Here is a 7,368-nt window from a genome sequence, read left to right as displayed (position 1 = left end):
ACCGGGACTAAAGGGCATCCTTCTGTCCCGGTTCCTGCCACGAATCGAGACCAATGGTTGTGGGCCAGGAGCGAGACCCATTGGTCGCGGTTCGTGCCAAGAACCGGGACAAATGGGCCCAGACGAACCGGGACCAATGCCCACGAGGCCCCGGCCGGCCCCCTGGGCTCACGAACCGGGACAAATGCCTCCATTGGTCCCGGTTTGTGGCAGAACCGGGACTAATGGGCTGGCCAAGCCCGAACGAAAGCCCCCTTTTCTACTTGTGTCTCCCACACAGCTAGCCAGTCGTTGGCCGTTTGTCGCATTATCATACCCCCAAGCTATCAAACAGTATTGCTGACACTGCATATTTGGCTTCACGCAAAACTTCAGATCTCGTGTTGAATCTAACCTCATAGATTGAGTATGAAAACATTTACAAATATGTTGATACTAATGATAATAATATAATATATGATTCTGTCTACACCCGAGCATCTTCTCTAGCAGAATGCTCGGGTGTTGCCATAGAACAATATAAGAGAAATGCATCCAACTAAGTGTTTCATCTTAATATTAACAGGTATAATGCAAGGGAGGGCGATATGCCCCAATACCAACATGTGTCATTGATTGGTTGATGTGTGAAGTGTGATACTCTTGTTCTTATCTATGTCTTCAATAATGTGGATCGAGGTCCTTGCTTCCTCCTTCTATGTGCATCACATCTCTTTGTCCTCATGGGTTTACTCTTCTATGTCCATCACATCTCTTTCACCTCATTGTGTCTCCTACATCATCACCTCATAAGGTGACTCGTGCTTGTGTCCTAGTTTTTTTAATTTTCGCAAACCCCTTGGTGTGTACTTTCATATATTCGTAGTAAAATTAAGGGATAGTGTACGAATGGCGAAAAACAACTCATAATTGCCACAAATGATTGTTGAGTAAAATAAGAAACAACACATAGTTGCATGAGACCAAGAAAATATCAAGTCTGTATGATTTATTAACTATTTAAAAATATTCCTAGATGAAATGACAAATGTTTTTGTAGTGCCAAATTAATTTTGATAAAATTGTAGAACCAGATCCTGTTTTACGAATTAGTCATTCGATTCCAGAGAGGGCATCACAACTTACATGTTTTGAGACAGCAAATCGCTCCGCAGTTGTTCGCTAAAAAAAGTATCCAGTAATTATCCTTCCACATGTTGTTGCCCAATCACTGGACTTTCCTTGTTGGGAAGTAAGTTCCTATTGTAGATGAATTCCTTAATCGTTATCTTCAAAATTCAATTAATACAAGATATATAGCATAACAGCAGAAACAACGCTAAGGCAAAAAACTGGTGCATAACAGGGGTAGGTTCTTTTGAGCACATATCACCTAGCTTCCTAGTCAAATAGCCTTAATTGGACCTTCAAGGGTTCACGTCAAATTACTAAATACTATATTTGCAACAAAATAATCAACAACTTTGAATATGTTTAGGCATGTACGCTGTCATTGGAAAATTCAAGAAAGGAAACAGCCAAAGACGACACTAATACTACAAGAAAGCAGTGACAGTAAGCCATGCCTGTGCACTTAAGATTACGTCGGAGACAGTGATCGACGCTGTTTTATTTCATGAAATTCATTGCATAAAAAGGAGATATTTATCTACTGATATTATTCATTGTGCAATATGATGGAGAAATAAGCACACAGTGGAATCTTTGATCAAGCTAGATGTCAAGACTTCATGCAAGATACTGATTTAAATAATTGTAGTTATAAATTATAAATCATGTGACCATGAGCAGCAGTAAGGCATGCTTTTGCAGATCAGATAATAATTCAACATTGAGCATGAATCCATGAACCGCAAAAAAATGGCATGTTTCTTTTACTAACAGGAAAACTCAAGTCAACACATAGAAAGTTACGGTAAGTATACTTCATTCCCGAGTGGTTTGCGTTAGCCTGATAGTATGCGTGTCTAATAGATATTGCTTATCTCTCATGACAATTGATGCTCTCCTTCAGCTTAGGGCCTTCCAAGATTGACAGGTAAATGATTTCTGCAAAAAGAAAGAAACATGAAAAATCTATTAGATAACAATAATCTTGGATATTGCCAAATGTGACTATATCAGAATTCTAAGCGCACATGCATTCTGTAGTTTTTTATGGACAAACAGGTATTTCCAAAACCAACATACAGCCTCCTGCCCTCCTGCATAAAGCTATCGGTTTTAAGCCCCAGACAAACCAGGCAGTAAAACACGCTTTTATTGTATGAATTATGAATGAATGAAAGGGAGATGTACATTTTTAAGAAAAAACGCATAACAAATAGAACAACACTACAGAGGACTCAAAAAAGTTAATACATATTTTTTTTGGGGGGGGGGGGGGGGGGGGGGCATTACATACCCAGTGGTCATTCACATTGGCTGCCTCGGCCTCGCATCGTTGTCCAACAGCACATCGTCCATGGCCGCGCAACATCGTCCAGGGTTGAATCGGCAACATGAGAGATGACATCCGATTTGTTATTAGTGCAGTTTACCTGTCATAAATTCAGAGAAACATCAAAATTAGATCACAGGGCTGTGTTGTAAATGAACAGGAACCGGTGCACTAAACATCTGTAAAATTAGGCCTGCTCATGAGAGCTCAGCAATAATACATAAAATCTTCCCAGTACCAATATGTAACAACGACATCAATATTAATCAAAAAAATATTCATAGCTAAGTGTTCCAAACTGAAAATTAAGACAACCCAATAATGCACAAGGAACCAGAGGAGGAGACATGGAGCATCTACCAGTGGTGGCCAACAAATCTAACCAGGTCTCTTCGCGCACCTCTCCAGGGTCTCCGGCAGCGACAAGCTCGAACTGCCCCCACTTTCGTCTTCGTCGCCCCCGCCTGCTCTGGAGTCTCACAGTCCAGCTCGTAGTTGGTGACGAGATCGAAGTGCGTCTTGTCGAGCTCGAGCACGAGCACGAGCCCCTCGCCCTAGTCAAGCTCATACACGTCACGGGTGTTCTGGGACCCGCCAAGCATACGAACGGCGGGGCGTACCCACTGACGCCATACTCGTCGGAGATGAGTCGGGCGATGGGGGAATCGACCCCACCAAGACGGGCGGGGTCGTTGAAGCAAGCAAGGGCGAGGGAATCAATTTCCTACTTTGTGTTGTTCTCCCTCCAGACTCCACTTGCTAACACCACCAATGGAGTAGTGCTTTCATCGTCTTTGACTCGTCGTGGTATGTAGTCACGGAAGATTCTTTTATTGTTTTCTCATAAGTAATGTCTGCTCTTTTGCTCATGGCAGCAGTCTTGATTAGTTTGCACCCGCAGCATTTCATCAGACGTAAATATAAGGGTATGCCCGAACATTGCTTGTCAGATTATCCATTCCTTTCCTCTCATCCGAGATGCATCAAGAAAGTGAGCCAAAACTGGGAACTAAAGGTGCATATAGTGAATTAGTAATGCACATAGATAGACATATAAAATGTGGCAAACTAACCATGAGGAACTCTTTGCCTCTTAGAAATGAAATAACAACTTGGTTCAGGTAGAAAATGAAATACTCCCTCTGTCCCAAAATAAGTGTCACGGATTTAGTACAATTTTAGTGCAAAGGTGTACTAAGTTAACGGCACTTATTTTCGAACAAAGGTAGTAGTAAGTTACCTGAGATAATGTACGTATGATTTAATGATTAAATGACCTGACAAAAGGGCTCCCTCTGTATTAATCATTCTGCAGAAAAAACAAAATTATGAGTTCCTTGCTCTGAAGCACCTAACTGCAGTTTTGTAGTAAATGTCTGAAAAGTAAAATCATGCTAAAATACATGATATATGTCAGCAAATACAAACTTTTTTTTCATTTATATGTTTAGTAGAACTAAATCAACATATATAAATGGCAGGCATTACATCCATCAGAGTCCAAGGCTCTTTTTGGTGTCTTCAAATGCTGCACCCACTACTACCGGTTGGCTGGAACAATTGCTGATTTTTAATGACTCCCTCCATCTTAATCTTTCAGTATAACTACAATTGATTAAGAGCTCCTAGCTATGAAGAACCTAACTGCAGTTTTTTTAATAAATGTCTGAAAAGTAAAATCATACTAAAATGGATGATATATGTTGCAAATATGAAGTATAAAAAGAAAGTTAATAATATACCATACAGTAATATGAGTAAACTCTGCAGATCTGAACATGCAGGCTTTAGCATCAGGGATTATAGCTTTGGCAGTGAGTTTCTCCTTCCAGCACACAGACATTGCCTTGTATCTCTTTGTACAGACCTCAACATGAGAATCTTGTGAACTTATTTCCATTACCTTGGGATGGTGAAATCTTTATGATACAAAGCTGATGCATGTATTAGTTAACCTGCAGAGAATTCCATATTTTGATCTATATAAGTAAGAAAGCGTACAAATGAGGAATAGCTTTATTTAGGGCTTCTCATATAGGCCATTGAGTAAATTGCATGAAAAAGAGTCTTATGTATTAAAATAGAAATACACAATTCATAAAATATTCAGGAACAAACAAAATATAGGAAACAAATAGAAACATGTAGTTGGTAAAGGAATCACACAAATAAATTATGATATATGATAGAAATTGCCAATGGCCTTAGTTACTGCTATCCAATATTCTGATTTCTGCAGTTAACTACTAACCCATGACCTGTAATCCAATATTACTACTCCGGATTAGTAGCATCCTCCTCATTCCCATCTTGTTCATCGTCCCTGTTACAAAGAAACATCATCTCGTTGTAAAATCATAGTGCTTGAAACTAATTCGTATCTCTAGCAGTACATTACATCCGATGTACTGACTGAAAAAAATATAATCAATTTCTAGCAGTACATTACATCAATGTTAGGAAAAATGTGTAGTTGGCTATGTCGCATGTCCGTTGCTGGAAAAGGGCCAGAAGAATACCTTGGTCCAGAGAAATGGGGTTCAGTGCACACAACCCTCGTAAAATAACCTGGCTGAAAGGATATTAGAGTATCAGGTACCCACAGCGACACACATCCTAATTAAAACGTTGGATAACCTGCTAAAAGTGTTTCTCCGTGTACCAGAAGCACGGGTGCATGAGATGGACTAACTATGAGATGCAAAACTCTGTGTATTTGTAGGCATCTTTTGATTTTCTCAAGCATCAAGAAGAAAATGGGGAATACGCGAAATACACTTCAAGTTTTATGTGTGGAAAATACCTGAGAGCACAACCAAAGCACGCCCCTCAATTTTTTCGCTCAGATATTACTCTGCTCAACTCCTTCACCGGGTCCAGTGAAACATCAACCTAAAACAGCAATTACAACCAGTAAACCAAATGCTTGATACTTTTATTATTCAGAAAACACACAAAAGTTAGGTGGAGGGTTAAGACTACATCTCATGTTTGAGTTGTACCGAAGGCCAAGGGTGGAAACAGTTTGACAGAGCACATAGTTAGAACCAAGAGGGTGGAAGAAATTAGTAGTTAGTACCTTGGGGAGATTAGGCATTGGTCCATTGACGAACTGCAAAACACAGTATCACATATTGGGCAAGTCTGAAACCACATTAGCATGGCAAATCAGAGCGGAAAACACGATTTTGGATGAGGATGGTTTGTACCTGCACATGTGCAAAGGGACCCGTGAGATCAGGCTGCGCGCGGTCCAGCAGCGTGTCCTCCTCGTCCTCGGCCGCCTCTGTCTCCTCCTCCTTCTCCTTCTCCTCGTCCACAGGCTCGGCGGCGGCGACGGGGTCGGCCACCGCTGCTCGGGCTCCATCAGCGCGGTTCAAGCGGCGAGGCAGCGAAGCATGGCGGGATAGGGTTCGGGTTGCGTGCGGGAGCGGCGCTTGGGGGCGGAGTCGCGGCAAAGGGTCGTGAGGCAGGAGGTGGCGGCGGCGCCCGTGGCAGGAGGTGCTGCTCCACCGACGTGGAGGCTCTACAGCGGCTCTCCCGGCCGGATCTGGCACTCTCTCCGTCAGATCGGATTGGGAAGGGAAGCTCCGCAGGGATCGGCCGCAGATCGATGGGAGGGCGGCGGAGAACGATCTGCTGTGGGCAGGAGGCATCGATAGTAGGGTTTTTTTTGGCATGGTTTTTTTTCGCGGGAGGATTGCGAGTTAACGAAGGTGGGAGGATGACAAAAAAACCGGAGGTGGAAGGATGACGAAAAAAACCAGCGAAATTAAACTACGTAGACTATTCATCAAGTCGTCCATTAAGAGTAGAGACTAGTAGAGTGCCCGTGCGTTGCCACAGGCTGTTGAAATAGTTGCAAGAGTTACATGTTAAATTTCACATGTACAAACAATATTGTGACACTTGTGGAATCCACGCAGTAAACATGTTAAATAATATCCATTTTGCCATCCCGTAGATTATAGATGACTCACACATGTCGATTATGCCAATATTGTGACAAATATGGAATCCACGCAGTAAACATGTGATGGTGACTGGACTTGTTAGTGGTTGCAACATGCCTGCGATAAAGAAATATTTACTCAAAACAAATATTTCCAGGGATAATTTATTTGAAGGAAAACAAGATATTTGGGTTCATATCAAATTACCGCATATATCTTAGGTAACAAATTTCATCAACTCGGCATCTAAAACAGGACTTCTTATTAGAGTTATTCCTTTTAAAGGTAAGTCATATAACACCTAGAAACATATATTTTTCCTTCCTCTTGGACACACAATAAGACGTGTAATTGTATATAGAGGAAATAAACTAATATAACTACAAACAATAGCGTTCTATTTTGCACAACGATCTGTATAAATATATTATTATGAAATTGTGCTAACAGGGTCTTGGGGGTGGCTGCCGCCCATGCGTCGCCCCAATGGAATCTTGCGGGAGGCACCGCTCGCGCCTCCCTAGTGCAGCCTTGGACATGCAGCACAACCACCCCATTTATGCCACCACCTCGCGCCACCGCATATCTTATTAGGTTAGCAACGATCACGTCAAACATGTATCATTAGGATCCTCACGCACACCAGACAATATTGTTGATTTTATACCTTCTTCCTCCCCAACTATCTTCTCATCTTCACCGTCCAAATCCAAACTCACCTCCTCGTCGATGACGCATTCGGCTCGCAACCTTCCACAAAGTTAAATTAAGAACAACACAGATAAACAAGCATCTAGTCGATCGATCTCGTCTCACGATCCAAGTGGCCAAGCCCATGTACAATGCACATCAACAGCAATTCAAACGCTCGCTTGCTGACGGACAGTATAGAACAATATAGAGATATTTATATATAGTTAAAAGCAGGTGTGTTGCTATTACTCTTAAATCAATATAAAGTTACTATGTATTTAC

General features: G+C 41.7%; 1 long non-coding RNA gene across 12 annotated transcripts; it reads right to left on the bottom strand.

The window, feature by feature from the left end:
• Nucleotides 1–378: 378 nt before the first annotated feature.
• On the bottom strand, nt 379–6,113 carry LOC123181861 (uncharacterized). 12 transcript variants are annotated; one of them, XR_006491904.1, is made up of 10 exons: nt 5,650–6,112; nt 5,520–5,552; nt 5,244–5,332; nt 4,960–5,012; nt 4,183–4,763; nt 2,801–3,749; nt 2,405–2,540; nt 1,926–2,049; nt 1,126–1,239; nt 379–773 (listed from the first exon to the last, which is right to left on the bottom strand). It is a non-coding gene; the product is annotated as an uncharacterized lncRNA (long non-coding RNA). The 12 variants fall into 12 exon arrangements; XR_006491908.1 differs by lacking the exons at nt 379–773; nt 1,126–1,239 and having other exon boundaries at nt 1,745–2,049; nt 2,801–3,449; nt 3,514–3,582; nt 3,681–3,749; nt 5,650–6,111; XR_006491903.1 differs by lacking the exon at nt 379–773 and having other exon boundaries at nt 977–1,239; nt 5,650–6,111.
• Between the last annotated feature and the right edge of the window lie 1,255 nt (nt 6,114–7,368).

Source organism: Triticum aestivum, chromosome 1D, assembly GCF_018294505.1.
Source record: "Triticum aestivum cultivar Chinese Spring chromosome 1D, IWGSC CS RefSeq v2.1, whole genome shotgun sequence".
In the NCBI taxonomy this organism is placed as follows: domain Eukaryota; kingdom Viridiplantae; phylum Streptophyta; class Magnoliopsida; order Poales; family Poaceae; genus Triticum; species Triticum aestivum.
This window is presented reverse-complemented; position numbering and strand designations above follow the sequence as displayed.